Source organism: Larus michahellis, chromosome 10 (genome assembly GCF_964199755.1).
Source record: "Larus michahellis chromosome 10, bLarMic1.1, whole genome shotgun sequence".
NCBI lineage: Eukaryota > Metazoa > Chordata > Aves > Charadriiformes > Laridae > Larus > Larus michahellis.
In genome coordinates this window covers 777404-799558 of record NC_133905.1, presented here as the reverse complement: position 1 = coordinate 799558, position 22155 = coordinate 777404, and the positions used below count along the sequence as shown (strand labels likewise).

The 22155-nt window shown below is 37.9% G+C and overlaps 1 protein-coding gene across 4 annotated transcripts in view; it reads right to left on the bottom strand.

Moving 5' to 3' along the window:
* The window catches only part of CACNA2D3 (calcium voltage-gated channel auxiliary subunit alpha2delta 3), a 551700-nt gene that overhangs the window by 482735 nt on the left and 46810 nt on the right, over positions 1 to 22155 (bottom strand). Inside the window, exon 1 of one of the 4 annotated variants that reach the window (XM_074603369.1) lies at positions 10588 to 10719. The exons of the other annotated variants lie outside the window; for them this stretch is intronic. The gene's annotated coding sequence lies outside the window, so the exon portion shown is untranslated. Of the gene's footprint in view, positions 1 to 10587; positions 10720 to 22155 lie in introns of those variants that run through there. 4 annotated transcript variants of the gene reach the window in all.

The window sequence follows — 22155 nt, the reverse complement described above, 5'->3', positions numbered from 1 at the left end:
TCATCCAAAGCAATAGGAGCCAGAAAATTCAATAATCACCGACAATCTGTACCATTAAAAAAAAGCATACTGAATTGCTGTATCGTTAATGTGTGCTCATCACTGAAGATTTTTTAACATATTTCAACATCCTCATTACAAAGAACAAAAACCACTACTCTCGTTTTGTAGTCTGACCATATTTTGAAACTGTTTCTTAATTTAAATAGGATTACTAAACCAAAAAGCTAGCAGAGGATGTTAAACTGAGAACTAGTGCATGCTGGCCAAGTGGCATGTTCATAACAGTCAAGAGCAAATCAAGAGAAGCGAGCAGGAGAGGCACAGCCAGCCAGCAGAGGTCACAGGACTCAGACCTAAGCAATACCTGCAGTACCACGCGCTTCTAGTTGTTACAGAGCAACTGCACAACCGAACAGCCTCCGTTTCTCCATCCAAATGGTGGCTTAATGCCTCTTTCTAGATCAAGGAGAGTTGGTTGAGATTTATCTTGACTTGTTCCCCACAGCTGATACCACTGAAGAAACATCTGAATGAAGAATCACACACCTTGGAACATTAAAACATGCAGCTTCTATAATCATTCAAAAGGATGTTGAAGCTGTTGAGTATATGGGGTTTTGAAATAGAAGCTTTAATCATAAATACAATCTGATTTATTTTAATAGCATTAATTTACATTCATATAACACTGGGGGGGGAGAAGAGGGAGACTTTAAAATTTCATTATTCCCTTATTCAGGCGGAAATTTTTATCACCAGCTTGTAGACCTTGAAACTGAGGTATAGCAATTTGCACAAAATCAGACACACAGGTTTTAAAAGCAAGGAACTGAAAACCTGGGAGTGTGAAAAATACAACTAGTGCTGTGCTCTCACAAAACAAACCCACATTTGATTTTTTCCCATTTTTACATCTTCAAAGAGACTCTTCAAGTTTACAGTGGAATTACTAATTTAAGTGCAGGATAACAGAGCAGTGACCTTTGAGTTCAAATGAGAGAGAACCCTGATAAGAATTATCATGTGCGGTTATTTCTGAACCATACTCATTATGGAACGAAGAAAAAGCAAGACCTGTTAAAAACTCAGACCTATTTCATCTGGGAAGAATCTCTACAGAGTATAAGACAAAGGCGGGGATAAGAGGAACTAGAAACTGCTATTGGAAGAGAAAAACAAGGCAAGCATCCAATTCCCTTGGCTTCATTTTCTGTGTAAGCAATGGACAAAAATATATCACTTCAGTAATTTTGGCCCCATAGCTTTTATACTGTGTTTGGTTATTTTAGATTTCTTTTTAGATTGCCTTCATCAAGATGCATGAATTTAAAAGCAGTTCTTCAATATCAATGTATTCCCTCTGTCTCTTTCCTCGGGGCAATACAGGGTACCGTGACCCAGTGCCTCCAGCTCACAAAGACTGATGCTAATGGTAAATCCATTTCATTTAAACTGTTAATTCAGCTGCATAAGGGAGGTCAGAAGGTCCCAGCTCTTGTTTTAATATTGTCTGCACATTTAAGATAGAAATCAGTAATGCATTTCAAGATGTCATCCAGTTTCCCTTAAAGCTCCACTGTAAACCTCAAATGAACTAGCAAAGTTTGGAACAACACTTGTTCCAAAGAACAAATAGCTATTTATAAGTGTTCTATAAACAACAGAAAATTTATATATACAATATAATAGTATATATAAAATAGAACATGTATAGATAACAATTGTTCCGTTGTTATTTTTGTGAGTTACAGCAAGACAAGGACTCAAAAACATAGGCAAGCTTTAAGAAGTCTAACATAAACAAGTGATAGCTCCAGAAACAGGCAGGCAAACAAAAAAGCCATCAAACGCATGACGCTACTGAAATATAACAAGTGAAAACACTTTGTGCAGGTCAAGGATTTTCTTATCCCTAGTCACTTAAACATAAATTATGCTGTTTAAGTGCATTAGAAACAAAAAATACAAACAAACAAAAAAATTATGGTTGGCTGAAAGGACGTTCCTTTATTTCTTTGCCATTGTGGCTTTGAGGAGCACCAGGCCAAAATACCCACAAGTAACACGCGGAACTAAAGAATGGAATATGTGCAAATTCAAATCTTTCAGGATGACAGTAAGGGTTTTATTGCTCTGCTGTAAGAGTTCAAGCAGTTTTAATACCTTGATATCATTGAAACTAAAAACTTGTGAGTACTGCAAGAACTAGAGGATTGTGTGTTCGTCACAGTTTAACCCCAGCCAGCAACTAGGACCACACAGCCATTCACTCACTTTACACCCCCACAGTTTAATAGAACAGTAATGGAAGAGAAAAATAATAATAATGGTAAAAGAATACACAAAATAAAGTGATGAAACACAAATTGCTCTCACCACCTGATGGTCGATTGCCCAGCCCATCCCAAGCAGTGACCGTGGAGCCCTGCCCCCTGGCCAACCCCCACTCGTATACTGAGCATGGTGTCTGTGGTGTGGGATGTTCCTTTGGCCAGTTTGTCCTGTCTGTGCTCCCGCTCAGCTTCTGTGGGAAGCTGAAAAAGTCCTTGACTTACTTATAAGCATTACTTAGCAACAACTAAAACAATGTGTTATCAACATTATTCTCACACTGAATCCAAAACACAGCAGCTACCAGGAAGAAAATTAACTCTATCCCAGCTGAAACCAGGACAATATTGTAATACCTCACCAAGATATAAATTATGGTTACAATAGTTTTTAAAAGGCGAGTCAGTTGCACACACACCAAGAATAAAACTATGGGTTCATTAATGCCTAGCTCCATTGCCCAATATTTGATCTACTACAGCACCATCTGCAAACTGTTTTTACTGTCATCCTTTCCAAGGAGTTATCATAGAATACTACTACATTTGTTGCTTGGGTTTTTTTGTTTATTTTATACTGGCTATTTGAAGTTTAGATTTTCTAATTCTATCTTCTTTATAATTATCACTGTTGTTACATAATTCAACTCATACCAATATCAACTTGGTATAAGCTTGAAGTTTCCATACATTAACCAATCACATAAGTTATGTGGAACTCAAAAAAACCCAAAAACCCACTCACAACAAAAAACCCAAACAAACAAACCACAAAACCCCCCCAGTTTCTTTCTGTGAGGTGACACAGGCCTGTTATTATCTATCACATCATATAGTACGCAAACTATAAATAGCAATATTGAGTAGACTTGATGTTGTATACAGAACAGAATTTTTTTTAATTTATCAATATGATCAGCTATGGGATCTTCAAAATAACATGTTACAGTTATTGGCCATTGCTTCCTTAATTACTTTAAAAGTGTTTTCAAGTACAGAGATTGCTTAACTAAATGGAAAACAGGCCCATGCTGACACTTGCAGGTCCAAGAGCATACAGCTTTACAAGAGATACTGTTTATTATACTTTATCTTCACCTATCAGTCTTAAGAAATCCCTCAAACGTATATGAAGACATACTTTAATTTTTTTTTCCTACCTTCTTTTTCTTAATTCTTTTTTATGTATTCTTGCTAAGGAATTAAACCCCAATTTTTATGCACAGAATTCTAACAAGCCAAGATTTCTCATGAGTACTATGGAGAAAAGATGTCTACCCACCAACAAAGCGTGTGGATGTGTGTGTGTGGGGTGGATGTGCGTGTCTCTGCGTCCGTGTGTGTCCCTGCGTCCTCCAAGCCTATTAAAAGCTATGCAGACCACTAGCATTGCAGAAGACTTCCTTGTGTTCGTTGGGTTTTTTTGTTAAAAATATGCCTGTAAATAAAAGTGAAGCTAGCTATGTGCAAGATCTCCCAGATGTTAATTCTGTTACAGGAAAAAAAAAAACAAACACACAAACAACCCTGCAATACCTAGGCAAATTGATAATGCTGTTTGCTGAACTAAAACATGATTTTCCAGGTAACTCCCAGTAACAGCTTAGCTTTTATGAGTGACAATAAAAGAGCATATTGTAACCTTTTTAACCTACTTTCTTTTCAAAGAAAATTACAGCCCAGAACACTTTTTCCTTCTTGCACTTTAAGAAAAAAAAGAAAAAATTTTTTTTCAGCTGTGGTTAGTGTTGGTCCATAGACCTTCACTTATTAAAAAAGGAAAAAAAAAAAAAAGACTGAAGTGTGTTTTATAGGTAGCAGAAAATTGGAAGCAATGGAATAAAACTAGCAAGTCATTTCTGCACCTGGGAAAGCATTATCCTTCTACACCATACGTGATGTTTCATGAAAAGGCTAGCTAATGGTTCCACTACGACAGGACTCGCTGTGTTATTTTTAAATGTAAAGGTTCAGCCTGTCAAGTTACGACTCATCTCTATTTCCTGTTTTCTTTTAAAAAAGAAAAGAAACAAAAAATTCCTTCAACACCACAATTCACCATACTTTCAGCACACACACAACTAATTCAAGCACTGAAGTAGAACAAAAGTATCTCATTACTTCCTAATTGACAAGTCAGAGGTACCTGTAGTTTACAGGTCTCCAGAACCACAAGCACTGAAGATCATCCGTAGAAAAATGGGACTCGATAAATTCTCCACTACAACCATCCAAGAAAATCCATAGGTTTGAAACATATTATTAAATTGAATTCTTGGAATAGCTGGTTGTGCTCCAGATGGGCTTTTATCTGCTATTTTAGATATGTACAAAGTCACAGTAGATTTCAAGCTAAGTATTCAAACTTTCTTTCATGAGTAGTAGAATGTCCATAAAAAAGGAGATGATATTTCAAAAAAGCATGAAAGATCCTGAAAGTTGTTGAGTACTACACACACATCTGGTGCTCCTACAGATAAGCACCACCTTTGTGCTTTACTGATCACTGTGAAGAATGTTTTTCTTTTCTCAAACTCAATTTCTTTTATACTTTATGTTCTTCTGTGCTCAATTGGAACTGAGTACAGAATTCCAATATAATATAAATATATCAACAAATTACACAGAGAATCCAGAAAAATCCAGACACCGGCAATAGACAGGAAATTACTTATTTTTAAATGAAGATTGAAACCATTCATCAGTATAGCTTGTCTAACCAACAGGGAAAAGGAAAAGCTGAAAGGTGCACTGACTCCTGTCAGCACACCAAAAAAGAGTTGGTATCATTCAAAATGCATACAGCTTTCAGAGTCAGAATACACAGAGTCAAAAACAGACTCTAAATTGAAATTAATAGTCATTTTACTTCAAGCTGTGCTAAACAAAGAAATAACACGCTGAGTCATTTCAAAGAATAATGAACAAAGCTTTGAGGAATATACGGCCAGATTCACCAAAGATAAAACTAAGTATTTGAACAGGTATTCTCCTTATCTAATATCTACAAAGCTATTAAATTAAGAGACACATCTATTTCTCATTTTAGGTGAAAATACTACAGTGATGAAGACAGGTAGAAATAAAGACGAATAAACCTGCACTTTGACTATTTAAATATAATTTTTGCATATTTCAATGCCACCAAAAGGCTTCTTTAAAGCAATCCTATTTTTAAAGGGATCTTTTATTTCTAAGAAATGAGATTTCATCTACACATATTCACTTAAACTATCTTCAATTTGCATAGAAAGAAAAAAAAAAAGGTAAATTAGAAAGGAGAAACACCATGATGTTTCACAAAAAAGAAAGCAACCAAATTTGAAGTACATGTGTTAAAAGGAGAGGTAAGTAGATACAGATCACATTAACTGCAAGGTTTGTTAAGAGCGTTGGGTTTTAAGTCATGCAGAAATCAGCTTTTCCTTGCTCCCTAAAGCAGTAGATAGTCTCTGGTTCCAGAAACTTGCCCATGACCCTTCCAGGACCTTCTACACGGGCATACAGAGTGCTGTTACTGCCCCAGAGACTGCGCCTCAATACTGCTGTTCTATCAGCTGCTTAATGAAGCGGCTGTTGAAGCTAGTGAATGACGACACAGTTGCAGGAAACAACCTACTGCTGCTACCGTTGTTCTTCATATAGAGACTAACTACACCATAGTGCTCCAGGTAGCAGAATATGAATTTGTTACCCCTGCTATATTTAAGGGAGGAAGCCTACAGGCTTCAGAGAGAGAGAATCTAAACTGGAACAGTCAAAGCAAACCCACAGCTGTATACATCAAATATCTTACTCATTTTTGTTTCTATAAATTCTTCAGGTACCAGCTTCTTTCTCAACTTTAGCCAGAGCTGGAAGCAACTCTTCTAAATAAATGGAGTAGATGACCTTTAAAAGTCCCTTCCGACCCAAACTATTCTATGATAAATACATACTACAGTCCCGCTGGTAGTTTCATCTTACCATAGCCTAGACTAAAGCTTTTTTCCCCAAAAATGCTAGTGAAATGAAATGATGACATTTATGAAAAAGAACAAGTTGTATTATGAAATTATATTTTTATTGGCACAGATGTTTATAAACACTTGTACATAGTAGCCATGAAGTAAAGTTCATGTACTTGAGAAGTCTTAAAGATTATTTTTCATCAGTAAATTCCTAATTGTTGAGCAGAACTGGACAGTTTCATTAGCGAATTAAAGATATTCATACTTTTATTTCTATTCTCACAATTTAGTGTATGGTACATTCTTCTCTGTACCATACATTACTGTCCTGGCAGAAATGCTAGTACGTGGCATTTCCTTGTTGATTTTAAGACAGTGACATATGTTGGCACGTACTCCTAAACTCATTTTCATCATTTAAGAAATCATGCTTTTCCTGCTTGCCTGCCCACCATCCCTCCCAAAGTCATTCTTTCCTTCAACAGAAAATAAACAGATGACAATGCAAGGGCTAGAGAAAGCAAGAAACAGCATCACTTTTTTTTTTTCCAAATAAATGAATAAAATGCATACATACACAGGTTATCTGACATACTAAAAGCAGATATATGTAAACTCAGTCACCACGAGTATCACCTGCACACAGATTTTTATTTTAGGATTGCATAAGACATGCAGAGCATGAGCACGTCTGCAAACTCACTGCTGTTGGCTTGACGGCCAGTCGCGAGTTGTGCAGCTGTCAGCTGCAGCAATCTACCAGAGTCAGAGTCTGCAGCAAGCAGATTGTAATTTGGTCCCCAAGAGAACCGGGCAAGGGATGCCAAAGGTAAGTCATGTTTATCCAAGGACTGGACTGAAATGCCAGGCATAAGCAAGGTATTATTACATCTCCTTTGTTTTCCAGTCCTTTTCTTTGTCCAGTCTGTGTTGCTCGGTAAGTGAATCACAGCTTTGTTCTGAAGAAGCTTTAACATATATTTAACTTCGTATTTCCTACTGCAACCCAAAGTAAAATTCTTACAGGTACCAAGGTCACTGGACCACTTGATCACAAGCAAAGGCACTAGCAGATGACACAGGATGATTCAGCAGCACAAGGAGTTAGAGGATAATAACTGAACATAATAATGCAGCAATCCAGGCTGAACTGCCACCTCAGTAGGACCCAGACTAGGAGGAGGAGATGTAATTAGCACAGGAGGGGGGAAGAAAGCAGCTTACTGTATCAACTAAATTGGATGGCTTGTGATGAACTTGAAATTAATGGTATACCATTGAAATTTCCTAACGCTTAGATGTGCCTATGTCGGATTGTAAACTTAAACACCACAAAAGTGAGTGAAAAACATTTCTCTCCATACCGAGACAAGAGAGATTCCTGTAAACAACAGAAGTCCAACTTAAATTCTTAAGTCTTAGCAGTTATGCATTCCAACAAGATGCCACTGCAAAAGTAATTACTACTAATTGCAAGACAAGCTTTTCCTATCAGGACTCCAAGGTAGTAACTACATAACCATTGGATGAGGACTTAAACCTTCAGAGCAAACATACCATATGAAGGAAAGGAAGAACGAAAGAAGTCTCATGAGTCATTTTAGAGACCAGAAGGGCATTGCCTGCTAAGTCAGAGAATAGGCATTTATATGATTCAGCAGGAAAGTTATAGGCAGGAGAGGAAGGATAAGATAGCCCCTAGGGGATGCCCTAAGCCAAACAGCTTTTAAGGAGTTACGAAGAAACTACAACAAGGAAGTTCATGCAGGTGCATTATTGTCTAGATCAGTCATTTTCAGCTGTTTTCAACTAGATTCCCCATAGAGCAAACACAAGTCTCCTGATGGTACCCTACTTTTTCCTCAGTTACCTTTCAATCACCTTTTAAAAGTAGCCCACAGATTCCCAATGTCACCAGTCTATAAATAATTCTAGTGCTTTATGACATGTGGTGTAAGGGAATCTAAGCAATTAGGTCCAGTTCCCATGCAGTGCCAATAGACAGAGATAGGTGACGTAGATGGAAAACCTAGTACGGTTAATAAAAGATGCAAGAAGTGAGAAAAGTTGTATCATCAGCCTTAATGGTTCTCTAATAACCTTTGAGAAAGTCTGATGTAAAGCACATGTCCACAGCTAAAGACTAATAAGGCATTGAGTGCAATGCAGAAATGCCGAAGACCGCTCATCCGGACAGGCACAGCATTTATACCAGCATGAGCAACATCTCAACACCAGCACAAGAGCGAAGAACTGGTTCGCTGAGACCTAGGTCTGCACTGACACACCTACATTGCTCCCTATAAAAATCTGAGTAACAGCAGTTTGAGATACTTAGCACTGCACTTCATTCATGCAGCATAGTCCTGCCCTTAGACCAATAGTTTGGAATAAGTGCTTTTCAAATTACAGTTCTCTGCAGGACAAGCACATGAAAAGCCGAACACGGTACCTACCCACAACCAAAAAATATCAAGGAAGGGAACAGGGAGGGGGGGAAGAGGAGAGCAGTTTATGGGGTAACATATGACTTGTGGCTAAAGTGACAAGCCTCTATTTCCATGCATTTATGAAATCTCAGAATGTTTTCTCATGCCTGATCTTGTCAGCAATTTTGCACTTCTCTTCTGCATAAATGCAAAGCGTTATCATTACAAGCAGCACTTGGAAAGGCAATGATGCATTACTAGAGACTTCTCATAGCACACAATAACATCCAGTCTACTCAACTTAGAAAGAAGAACTTCTGTACCAGGAAGGAAATAGTAGCGGACAAAGATTAACCTCTTCTTACTTGCTCCCACTACAGTACAACATTCCTCTATCAACAGATCACAGATTTTGGGTTTACAATTTATTTTTTTTTAAACACCGTTGAGCTTTATAGGAACTCAGAAACCTCATAGAAAGCATATTTGCTCTTCATAGTGTGATACTTACGGTCTAGAAGCAGCACATCTTGAAACATTAGTGCTCAATGCCTTAATCAGTAGGCAATGTTAAGCTGACCCTTAAAACTCAGAGCAATATGAACAGCAGGCGGTACTACCATGTGCACCGTTATGAGCAGAAACTACTGAGGGCTGCGTAAGAACGCAGACAAGTTTTATGAGGCAAACGGACCTCAGACATTTCTGTTACGTATGATAATGGTATAAGCAAGAAACACGATTTTTTGTACAACTTTGTAGGGAAATGATGGGTATGACATATCTACGCTGTTCCAAAACGTATTAGAGATAGTAAAGAATGTCAGGGTGCATGTGAGAAAAACAAACAAACCCTAAGAAAAGTTGTTTCTCTAGAAAAATTGATACAGCATAGCTACTTCGGAAAAGTATTTTGTTTTAAAGAATTATGTTAATAATTCAAATAACTTTCAATTCTTGGCAGTACGTCCATACATGAAAACACAAGCTGGCTACCCAGTTATGCTTATACTGCCAGGATACTATAAACTTGCCTCCTGACACTAAGGACCGAAGATGATGCAACCACTTTAAGACCCACAGCATTCAAGTGAAAACATTTGGAAGTGAGCTACATACAATTTTTAACATTCAGTTTAAGTATACCTTGCCCAAAAATAAGTTAAAGCTACAGTTCGATGTAACAAGTTCACTTGAAATAGCAACTAGAGACTTTATGCAAATGTGGAGAAAAGACATACGGTTGTATTTTTCACTAGTTGCTATATTAAAATTTCTTATTCTTACAAAGCTAATTCACTTGTTATTGACATTTAATGAAGCAAAATCAAGATCCCTGGAAGAATGATCAATGGGTCTACCCATTTTCAGTTTAAAATTATGAACCCAAAAGATTTGGAAATTTTTAAAAAAGGGGGAGAGGATAAAGGGTATAAAAGCCTGTGACAGAAGCTCTGAAGATCTTTTAAGCATTATAAAAAGAAAACAAGAAGAGTTAGATAATCCGGAGTCAGAATAGAGAAGGAAAGCTTACTCAGAAGACCCAGTCTGTCAGAGCTCTCTCACAATATCACCACACATCATTGTTTTCACACCCAAGACAGAAAAGTCACAACCACTACTGTTTTGATGCAAAACTAGGAATTCTACATCACCTTACTGCATTTTATTTTTAAATAAAAAGCAATATTTCAACAAGCAGGTCTAATACAAAAACACTGCTAACTACATACACCCATATACAAAGGCTACTAGAAGACTGAAAACCACACTTACTTAGCTTCACAAACAGTTAGACCCAGCAAAGCCAGGATGAACAGAAGCCAGGCAGACAGCAGGCCTACACAGCAGATAAGGATAGGACCCTGTACTCACCCACACGCAGGCCTCGCACATCCTCTCACAAATCACAAGAATACATCCTTCTCACAGCAAGAAGACTCAACAGCACAAACTTCAACAACTCCTTAGTATTACACTCTACATTCTCTACTCACTAGCTTTTTCTTCCACTGCACCTCTTTCTCCACAGCCAATACACTCTCTGATTACCTGGGCTGTTATTTCTAGATCACCTGAATCTAATGGGTTGATTAGTACCAGCTGGGGAAGATAATGAGGCACTCTGAGGTCCACATGTGTGTGGTACTGTTTTTTAAAGCAACCACATAAAATCTGTTAAAAGATTTTTACTAGCTTATACCTTTGTGGAGTTATTTACTACAAATTGCATCTCTGCAATTCATTCTGTAAGGTGAACCTGAACTTAAATTAAGTTTTCCTTACTAAGTGAACATGCTATTATGAATGCTTTAGAAATAACCCATTAACCTTCGGGAATTACCGGATCCATGATCTCCAACAATGAAGAATTTTTATTGTTGAAAAAACTTTTTATTACGATGTTTTCTTCAGGTGAAGTTTTTGTTTGTAATAGTAATTTATTTTACTGCTCTAGAGAGGAGCAATTTGAATATCCTGAATTAGTGGATTCCTATTTCTTTACAAGCAGAAAAAATCTTGCCCTCTAACAGAAGAGCCAGCTGAGGCACTTTGGGGGCACGTGTGATAAAACATCAAAATAAAATATCTCTAACATTATCACTGATTTGTGTCGGTCCCTAGGCACTACTGTGATGAACATGAGTAACCTGAGCTCAAGAATGTGGATTATCTCAACACATGCTGCTGATAATAGGATGTGCTAAAAATATATAATAGACATAATTTGGGGCCAAATAAATGTAATAAACAAAAAATATTTTTCAGTTTCAGGTTTAGGTGGGTTGAGCGTGGCTGGACGCCAGGTGCCCACTGAAGCCACTCTACCGCTCCCCCTCCTCAGCTGGACAGGGGAGAGAAAATATAACAAAAGCTCGTGGGCTGAGATAACGACAGGGAGCTCACTCAGCAATTACCATCACAGGCAAAACAGACTTGACTCAGGGAAATTAATTTAATTTATTGCCAATTAGAAGTCAGTGTAGGGTAAAGAAAAATAAACCCAAAAATCTTAAAACAACTTCCCCCCACCCTTCCCTTCTTCCCAGGCTCAACGTCACTCCTGATTTTCTCTACCTCCTCCTCCCAACATTGTAGGGGAACGGGGGCTGCATTCAGTTCATCACACATTGACTCTGCCACTCCTTCCTCCTCAGGGGGAGGATTCCTCACACTCTTCCCCTCCTCCAGTGTGGGGTTCCTCCCATGGGAGACAGTCCTCCATGAACTTCTCCAACATGAGTCCTTCCTACGGGCTGCAGTTCTTCACGAACTGCTCCAGCATGGGTTATTTCCAGGAACAGACTGCTCTAGTGTGGGTACTCTGCAGGGTCACAGGTCCTGCCAGCAAATCTGCTCCAGCACAGGCTCTCCACAGGGTCACACTCTCCTTCGGGCATCCACCTGCTCTGGTGTGGGGTCTTCCACAAGCTGCAAGTGAACATCTGCTCCACTGTGGACCTCCATGGGCTGCAGGGGGACAGCCTGCCTCACCATGGTCTTCACCATGGGCTGCAAGGGTATCTCTGCTCCAGCGCCTGGAGCACCTCCTCCCCCCTCCTTCTTTACTGACCTTGGTTTCTACATAGCTGTTTCTCTCATTCCTCTCTCCTGGTTGCTGTCATGCAGGATTTTTTCCCCCTTCTTATGTATGTTATCCCAGAGATGCCACCACCATCGCTGATGGGCTCGGCCTTGGCCAGCAGTGGGTCCATCCTGGAGCCAGCTGGCATTGACCCTATCGGACGCAGGGGAAGCTTCTCACAGTTTCTCACAGAAAGCACCCCTGTAGCCCCCCTGCTACCAACGCCTTGCCATGCAAACACAATACACAGACGTTCTAATTAAAATATCTGAAGCCATTATTGCTGTATGCCAGCACCGAACTCCATGTCTAAACACCCAATACACATATCCTAATATTTAAGCAGTGTTCAGGTCTCCTGACTTGAATAAAAAAAACCTTTGCATGCAACATGTGCAAATTAAGCAACTTTACAAGTTGCCTAAGTACAAGCTTACATGGGTGTGTTACCCTAAATCTTCCATAATTCTATCCTTAATATTACTGCATTAAAACAAGCCTTCCTTATTCTATTAGTGAATGCTGGTCTTGTTATAGCATAAATGTTTTATTTTGTTCTGAGGCTTACTGTAAGAGAAATGCAGGAGTTAACCAGATAATTTAGATCTAGCAAGACGCATGCCTATGAGAAAAAAGTCAGAGTATAAGCACTTATCCAAAGCCACTGCTGTGACCTTAATAAAACAAGGCTCAGTCTCCCAAATGCAACTGCCAGAATCATTAAAGCAAGACCTTAAACACTAAAAAGTATTTGCATCTACCAACCGGGTCTAGTGGAAGGTGTCCCTTCCCATGGCAGGCGTATTGGACTAGATGATCTTTAAAGGTCCCTTCCAACCCAAACCTTTCTATGATGCTATTATATACTTGAGTATTTCAGCTGGCGTCCCCAAGAGGCATTTGGAGTTATTCAAATCTGAGATTCTTTGCTGCTTCTTCCTTGTTCTCTTTCCATTTCCCCAACCAACCAAATAAAATTCAAAATTATGTCAACTTTCATAAGAGTAATGGCCATCTTAAAATGAGTATATATTACTGTTGTTCACAGCTTAGTCCCTGGTAAGGCCCAGAGGAAAAACAAATCATAGATGTGCTCAACAGAGTGCCAGAACAAAGAGCTCTTTAGTAATTTTTCAATTTCACATCACTTAAAATACATCCAGAAAAATAATTTCATGGGGAAAAATAAGCGGATAGGGTGGCTTAGTGAGATTACATGGATATGTAGTCTGAAACCTCTTCCTTGGAATCTGCTGTGCATAAGCAGACAATCCTATACAGAAAAGTCTTAGTTGAAGTTATGGAGGTGCTTGGGGGAAAAGGCTGGCATCTGCAGTTTAAATGCAGCTAAGCAAGCAGAGACCCAATGCAGTTGCTATCCCTGGCTATTGTTCATTGCTCTGTTTAATGTGACCGTTTATCCCACTCCCAGTCCTGTAGGATAGGTTTTCACATCAAAATCACTATTCCTATCCTTAAATTCTCAGTAGAAATGTAATCTAAACTCTAATACCAACTCAGTGTTTCTCCAGGCTGAGGCATTTCATAGAACAATTTACAGGAAACTTGCATGAGTATTGGTTGTGCATTATCTGCTGGAAGGATAAATAAAGGGACTTCTGACTCCATAGGTAATGATCAGTTCAGAACTCTTTACCAAAGCTGAAGCAGCACAATGAAGAAATGAAATAATTCTGCAAACAAATAATTAAACATGTAAAAACCGTAAAAGAGGCTAGAGGAACTTTCATTAATGAAGAGTCGGTTAACCAGAAATGGAACATATCTCTGGATGTCTGGTTTCAGAACAACATATATTTGCTCTAAAGATTCTTTGGGGGGTTTTTTTCAACAATTTTGCCATAGGCTTTACAATTGACCTAAATCTGCACTGAAGTACTTTCAATGCAGTTTCTATTAAAAGTGACTGTGCAAAAATATCTTTCATTTATTGAGCAAATCTATAGATGAGACTTTTTATTAGGTTCTGACTCAAGAAATGAGTTTTGTCTACACAACGTAGAGGTTCAATCTAATCTCTATTTGAATTCTGGACTGCTTTGTCTAGCAGCTGCCTTGCTGTTTGCCCAGTGCTTTCTAGTCTTCTTCACACAATAACTTACATGTTCTATTTTTTATTAAGCATTAAAATACTTACCATATATGACACAGATAATTGTAATATATATTTGAGCTAATGACATTTTTCCATCTTTTTTTTTTAATGTAATTGAAGTAAGAAGTTACTCTCTAAGAGCCTCATCAGCATTCAGCAACTGAAAAACACCTTTGGCATTTCAGGGATTTCATTGCAAATTCCTCATTAATCGAGATATTCAGAGGAAAAATTGTAAACCAATGCCCAGTACAAGTGAGTAGATTGGAAGCTGCTTTGTACTGGTAAAAACTACAAAGTAATGGCAATACAAGAATGAGTGTTCTATCTGGAGCAGGATGTGAAAGACACAAAGGAATATGAGGTTACAGTGGCTTTCATGTTTCTCTCAAGATACTCAAAGACGGACACTTTAGCCATTCAGATGGCTGGGTCCACGACAGCATAAGGAATCTTTGCTATAAACCTTACCACCTTTGACTTACTTTCCCTCTCTGCTCAACTTAGGGAACAACTGCTACTGTGTTTGACATAACAAACAATACTACCTGCAAATAAATCCACTGAAAACAAATTTTAAATTCATTGTTGACATCCTCGCCTTTCAAAGATACTCAGACTTTCAATGTTCTGCTCTTCAGTTCTGGTTCTTTTTATGAACAAGGTGTTTGTCTTTTCTAAGCGTGTCCAAGCATTTAATTCTGCTTTGGTGTTTCAGTTTATGGCTTATGTATGTGCTTGCAAGGCACAGAGGTAAGAGATAAAATTAATTTACATCTATAAGATCCAGAAAAGGAAATGGCTATTCAATGCAAAGAAATATTAGTGTTCATTATTATACGTCATATAGTTTTAGAACCCACATGGTTATAGAAAATGGCAAAATTTAAAGAATAAGAGGGAACTATAACATGCTGCTTTAATAGTACTTTAGTGATCCCAAATCAACTCCACTCAACACAGTTGTGTGTATTTTTCCCAAACGCCTTTACTATGTATTGGAACAAGCATTCAGAGAATTATTTATGACGTGACCAGAATAGAAATCACTGAAGTATTCAGCTGTAGTAGTGCTTGAATGTGTACTAGGTTTCCTGCTAAATTCCTCAAGGCAAAAAGAAAAGATGCACAGATGGGAACTATCTCTGTGCAAACTGATGCATTAGGAAAGAAAAATCTGATTAAATCACAGCTAGTCTCACCCACTTCATGAAAAGCAAGAGACCTATAATATCAGTGGTTGTAATTTAAACCTATCCTTGCAAAATATTTGTAAAAAGATGATGATATTCAGGTACTTTGATATAAACACTGACAAAAGATTTGACCAAGGCAGGGATAGACACACTCTGAGACGAGCAAGAGATTGATCAGAGCCAGATGAAAGGGGTGCACGTGCTACACTAGGTCGTTCTCAGTTTCTTACACAAGGTTATGCAGCGTTTGCTTCCTCAGGAGATAACACAGACTGTAGTGTTAGAAGCCTACACCTACCAAATGTCATAGGAGAGAAGGCAGAGACAGAAGCTAATGAAGAAGCAAATGTCCCATGTTTCTTCTCCTCCTTCTCTCCAGTAAATCCTTTTTTTGGGAAGATCCTCAAAATACTTCATTCTTTTTAATGAGTTTTAAATCTAGTTTGCCTTCTGCATCTAGCCAGGCATAGCAGCAAGGGCATTTTCATTTGTATGCAAAATTTAACTCCTTGAAAAATAAATGGTAACATAAATAAGAATGGAGCCAACCAGATCTTATAGAGTCATTTCAGCTTTCATTTACAATTTCTACAGTCACCCTGCATTATACGCCACTGGTCAGTGTAGACATACCTTTATGCTGATATTAATACATTATTATGACATTTCATGGGAGCAAGATTCTATGACAGTGCAAAATACTTACTATTTCATGTTTATATTAAAGTAAACCACACATTTAATAAACAGCTTTAGGCTTTTGTACAAGCACAAAGAGAGCAAGAGAATGCGGGACCCAGGAGTGAATACAGGTGGAAGCTATTTGGTAAAAGTCTGCATTTAAATCCCTGAACACCTGTGACAGAATTCAGCTAAGTGCTGCACCAGTGTGTTTCAGTTTCAGTCCAAAAGATTTGAAAGCATTTGAAAGTAATAGCCATTGCAGATAATCACGCAAAACCAGCTTGGAAACTGTGAACATTTATTGACGAGGTTCCTTTTTATTCAAGTCCTTCTAGTACTTGCTGGATGTTCCAGCCTTAAAAAGCCATTACTAGGATCTATAGATGTTCTTTGTGATGTGCTTTCTCCTACTGATTTATCGTCTTCTATTTCACTGTAAAACCTACACTATAGGACTGAAGTGATTTCAGATTTGCACCCAGCTTCACTAAATTATTTTAGAGATACTTCAAGTAGCATTAAATCAAGGCATTTGACCTTGGCAAATCATTTTATTACAGTTTTGTTAGATGTCTCATAAAGATTACCCACCTTTCTTACTGCTAATTTCTCAATACAGCACACATTTCTAATTTTAGACTTACAGAGCTATTCAATTTCTCCTGAAAACAAAGTATCTGAAGTCCTTCCAACACCCAGTCTCGTTCTCCTTTCCCCTTCTTCTCCTCTGTCCCTGCGCATTTTGACTAGCATAAGAAAGATATTCCTTATTCAAATTGACCTTGTTCTATTTCAATGAAAATAGCCAAGTTTTATCAGTGTCATTCATTGCGTAGCAGCAGCCAAAAAGATTTCCATACCTCAAAAGAAAGAAAAGAAAAAAAAAAGGCAAGGAAAAGAATGTAGGAAACAGCTCCACTGCAGTTTTAGGTTTGAACGAAACAGTAAATTAGTTTCTAACCTGTGCAGAACTAAGCTATTTGAAGAGAATTAGACAATAGTCTCTGCCATCTTAAACAAAATTAACTTCAGCTCAAGAAAGCCTTCTAAATTTTTCATTAGAATAAAATACTTAACTTTGCCTAGATCCTTGAATCCCATCTTACTTGAGTCTAATGACATTTTTTTATGTAACCGATATTACTATTAAAAAAGTGCGCTTGGGTCTATATAACTCCAAAGGTAATGAGAACACACAGTCACTCACATGTACTCTCATTAGTATAAAGCTATGTGAAGTATATTTAGGCGATGGCTCTGCAAAATATTTTGTGTTAAAACCACAAAAAAATTAAGGCAAATTTTTATAATATATTAAATATGACTTTTCTTAGCCTGAATTTTCACTACTAGGGAACATTTTTTGTGCAGGTGTGTCATAACATTTAACTTTAAAATTGCTAGGTCTATGTTTTTCAGACTGAAAGTGTGAGTGCAGTTATGTCCGCTGTCCTGCTTCATATGTCCATATGTAAATGTTGCAAAGCTAATCTTTATATGGTTTTGGGAAACAAAACATTTTGAAATCTGGAAAGTGTCATCGTCTCTGTGGAATGAAGTATCTTAGTAACATCTACTGCAACAGCCAGGCTTATATTTATTGATAGCAGCTATTCCCTGAATCCACAAACTTGTTTGCATAGCAACAGCTTCCCCATTAACTCCCAGTCAAGAAGAGTTGTGAGAATGACTTACTTCTCCCATGACAAAACACATTTAAGGTTCACAATTTCTGGCTTTCAATCTTCACCACGTAGGCACCTTGAGTGTTCTCTTTACTTTTTGCCTAGAAGCAACAGAATACTACAATATAAGAAACTGGTTTCTATGTGTGTAATACAAGCTTGCAAAAGAAATCACAAGGTGCTCATCACGGCAAGTCCCTTGTAAAACACCGCAGCAGTTCTTGGGGCTGCTCTACCTTGCAAAGATGACCACATCTGTCCTGGATGCACCAGAATGAAGTAGAAACAAACTGGATTAGCCAAGGGAAAGCAAATCCAGGCAGACCCCATCACATGACTATTTAAAAGCACTTTACCAGTAACACCTTCACCTATCTGACAAGTGACCCTATGGGCTAGTCAGTATATATCCAGTTACGGGCTTCCATGGGCTACTGGATGACATTGATCCCGGACTTTGTCAAAACGGCCATAGACAGAATCCTTTTCACCCCATGCAGAGCCATACATCTACTGAAGTATAGGTTCATCCTAGGACTTCAAGAAAATTCATGGTTACCCTGGCAACTTCATGTATTTCCCTACGGATACAACACATCCACTTAGAAGGAACATGCCTTTATCAATATGACAAATTCATCAGTTGTTTCTAAATCAAACATTCAAGCAAGTCAGAATAAAGTAGCTATACTGTTTGAAAGATCTAGTAACTTATTCAGACATATTTCAGATGCTGCCTTGGATGCCTCAGTGTGTACTCTGTGCAGCTGTATAGGTGTCCATAGACACACACGCTTACCTATATAAATTGCATCTCCAGGAATTCAGAATTCCACAAGTTATTTAAAAAATATAGTCTTATGGTAGCTTGAGAAATAATACTGACCTTATTTTCTAAGGTTTATTTTAGTCATCTGTGTACTCCTGGTGTTTAAATCACTGTAAAATCAAAAATCCACCTCCCTCAAAAAAAAAAAACCAAACCCAAAAACTGAAGGGGAAAATCATATAATCTTCATGATCCGAACATGAACATGTTCAGCAAAACCTGCTTTCCTTCAGTAGACCATGCAAGTGTGACATTTTGGTCATTTGCATGCAGCCGTTCTGTCATTCCTCACTTAATAACTCTAATTTTACATACGTAGATGTCAGAACTGTAGTAAGATTTAACCTGACCTGTATGTAGGCTTAGAAGTGACCATAAACCCCCTAGTAACCAAATGCAAGCCAAAATCCAGCATACATAATCACATGTTCCGATTCAATTTCCAATACTCAATTTTTTATTTTTTGAGGTATTTTGGAGAATCAATAGCTATCTTGATTTCTTCTGTAAATAGTTTCCAATGATTCTGACATACGAGTTAAGTTGATTTGCTTTGCCTGAACTTTTTGTTATAGTAAATCCCAGTAGCACTTCTATACCAATTAATGTCTTTCTGTACTGCCAATCACTGTATTTGAAACTTGTACTTTGCTTCGTCTGCAATCCACTGCTACCTACCTTCAGTTTCAGTATTTGTTCTCTGCTTTTGAGTGTATTTCAAATCGTTTGCTTTGCAGAGATATTACCTTCCAGAGGCAGAAAAGGCATTATCACTAATGTCAGCTCTCTTTAGTTTTCCAGAGTTATTATTCACCATAGCTGCTTCCTGTAATGCTCTTTCCTTAATGGATAAGGGAACAAGGGGCTGCGGTTCATTCAACTGTTCCAAACTTTCTTCTCTTCTCATTACCTGCCCCTTCACTAGCATGTAGTAAAAGCAAGCGCACTTCATAGGAACAGGCCTCCAAGCACCATTCACGCCCTGAAAAATAGTATCGATGATGAGTCTGTGAATGGGTGAATAGGAAGTGCTTCCTTTTCCTGAGACATCATATGTGATAACTTTTATTTTCTTCCTTTTACTTTTTGTCCGTAACCAAGGGACAGAGTACATCAAATCCCCTACCAACATTTGCTCTTTCTCACCTTGTTTTTTATGTAATCTGTTATGCTGGAAGATGTGTCTGAATGAGAAAAAATTCCATTTTGGAAATCCATTTGATTTTAAAACAAGCCAAAAGATCCATCTGACCTATACTCCTCATATATCCATTTAAAGCAAAACTAGTATCGAGTAACTACATTTCTCATCTAGGAAAAAGGATGTTCACAGTTATTTGGAAGAAATAACCTGCCTTCCATGGTCAAAATCTGTCAGATTTATTAGGTCAATGAGAGACCCAGGACAGACATATTTTGAAGATGAATTTGGATACAAACTAGTGCCACAGAGACCAGAAGCATGAGCGAAGACAGGAGTTCTGTCATATCATCAAACAATACAGCAAGATGATATTGCAAGCAGCAGATGATATTGCAGAAGATTCCGTGACTAAAATATTTACAGTTACACAGGGACAGAGGTTTTATTAAGAATGATTCGAATAAGAATTCTGAATTGCACTAAGGCCAAAAGTTCATTTAATGCACGCTACTGTAAATCTACCACTCTGGATTCCTGCAGAAACACAGACAGATGAAAGGCTTCCTGAATTTACCTTGAGCTGTCTGATACTTCAATGTCTTGCATTTTTTTCTACATATTGACTTGCTCATACCAAATACCTTCTCTAAGTTATAGCTAATGTCGAATATGCAAGATTTACCTATGCAAGTACCACTGAAACTACTACGGAATTCAATCTCTGAAACTAAATGAATTGCTCTAACACTTTAGTCATAACACAGAGGAATTAAAAAATCTGTCACTTGGCAATTTTCATTGAGGTGTGTGATCTTTGAATGATTGCTCTAAAGGCAAATCAGAGAGGCATTTTCACTATTTGCATTCATTACTTAAACTTTTATATAGCATTTGTGACTGCAGGCCAACAGACTGGGAGCTACTGTGGCAAGACATATGGGAAGTGCCCTGCAACGGGAGCTGCAATCAGAACGTGTTATCCGCTGATATTTACAGAGAAACATGAAAAAGGACAAGTGTCTTATTTTTGTCTGAACATAAAAGCTAGCACAGACATGATGAAAGTATTGATCTCAGAATTAGACAATTAGCTTGTTGACACTTTTGATACGAGATCAGAGGTTGGCCATGCTTCTTCCTTTGTAGGGCAACAGTGACCTGTTGGATATGAGTGAGTGTTAATTGTGAAAGACCTTTATTTACCTAAGATTTTGATACAGTCTCACATCACACCTCATTAGTAAATGAGGGATTTAAATAACATCCCCTATCACATGGCAAATGGTTGAAAAGCCAATCTGAAAGAATATTTCTGGAGGCTACACCTAATGTGAGTCCTGCCACAGTCTTTCCTTTGTCTGAAGCTTCAGCAATGGATAACTTGGACACTTGGATAACACCCCACTCACCAGGATTATTCATCATGCATAAAGCTATCACTCCAATAATTTCCTTCTAATGTTTTTCCATGTAAACAATTTCTGTTGTCATAATACTCCAGGTGTTTGCAAATGATGGTGGGAATACTGCAAAGTTGACTTCTCAAGCTAGGGCTCTGATTCACACATACCAGTTTCTGAAGCCACTAACAGAAAAGAAAGTGATATAGAATCTTTAATCCCTTGTTATAATTAGTTTGACTGGATTTGTTTTTTCATCTCTAAATCCATTCTGGGATGCCATAATTACCCTAAGTTTTGGATGAGGGCACAAAATTATACCATTACAAAGAAATTTGAGAAGAAAATGCAGAGTACACTTTGCATTCACTTAGGTTTTGTTCTTAACGTTCAGCTAATAGACAAACTCTCATGTCAAAGGACATCTGACAACTTTTTGGCTGAAAACTCTGGGATGACTGATTGGCAGACCCTAAGGGTAATGTTTATGTGACTCATTAATATTATTTGTTGATAATGTGCATACAGTTAGCATTAGAGATCTTACATCTCAATTATTTTATAAAATAATCAATACTGTTTATTCACTTCAGAAAGCATTTACACATTATACTGAACTAATTAGCTGAGGATTTTATCTCCTCTGAAAATGATGACTATGTATCAAAAGTATAAGATGAACATAAAGAACGAAAACGGAAAAGGTCACTCATCTCTCCCTCTCCTGACTCACCACTCCTTTTCTCATGCAGTCAGCCTGTTCTTCCCTAATGTATAAAACGCCGCATCTACAAATTTTCACC